Source organism: Acyrthosiphon pisum, chromosome X (genome assembly GCF_005508785.2).
Source record: "Acyrthosiphon pisum isolate AL4f chromosome X, pea_aphid_22Mar2018_4r6ur, whole genome shotgun sequence".
Lineage (NCBI taxonomy): Eukaryota > Metazoa > Arthropoda > Insecta > Hemiptera > Aphididae > Acyrthosiphon > Acyrthosiphon pisum.
Genome location: NC_042493.1, coordinates 39,149,403 through 39,150,185, shown reverse-complemented (window position 1 = coordinate 39,150,185; position 783 = coordinate 39,149,403).

The window sequence follows — 783 nt, the reverse complement described above, 5'->3', positions numbered from 1 at the left end:
GTGCAATTCGTTGCCCATTAAAGACCTATAATTATAAACAACACTCATGGTAACCTTGGTAACCATAGTAACCATGGATCATGGTAACTTAATAGCCATGAAATCTTGGTAACCTTAGTAACCATGGCAACCTTGGTAACCATGGTAACATGGTAACCTTAATAGCCATGAAATCTTGGTAACCTTAGTAACCATGGCAACCTTGGTAACCATGGTAACATGGACACACAGACACACTGACATACATTCATTTTTATATATATAGAAGATTATTATGTTTCTATGGAAACTGTCCGTTTATAAGCCAATACGAGCAAAATACAAATACAAAAATGAAAAGATGGCATGATCGATAAGAACGATATCTTTTTTTTTTTATTTGTAAAAATTATATAATAATCTGTATCATTTTAATGCTTGAGGATATACGATGTTCTTTGTTTTTCCATTCGGACAATAAATGTAGAGATTTTTCGGGTCACCGCCTCTTGAACATGCCACATATAATTGTCCATGAGAGAAGCACATAGGATCAAGTAGAAGTTCCGTACATTTCAATGATTGACCTTGAGATTTATTTATGGTGAAGGTGAATGCAAGTTTTACCGGGAACTGAAGGGTCCGGTGCAAGAACCGGGTATCTCCACTTTTTTTCGAAACACATGTTTTTGCATTTTCTGATAAAGAATAATTTTGTCGACATTTAGGTGCAATAACGAGGTATATCCGTTTATTAGATAAGCTTATATCATACAAATGGAGATACCTGGTTACAGTGTTCGG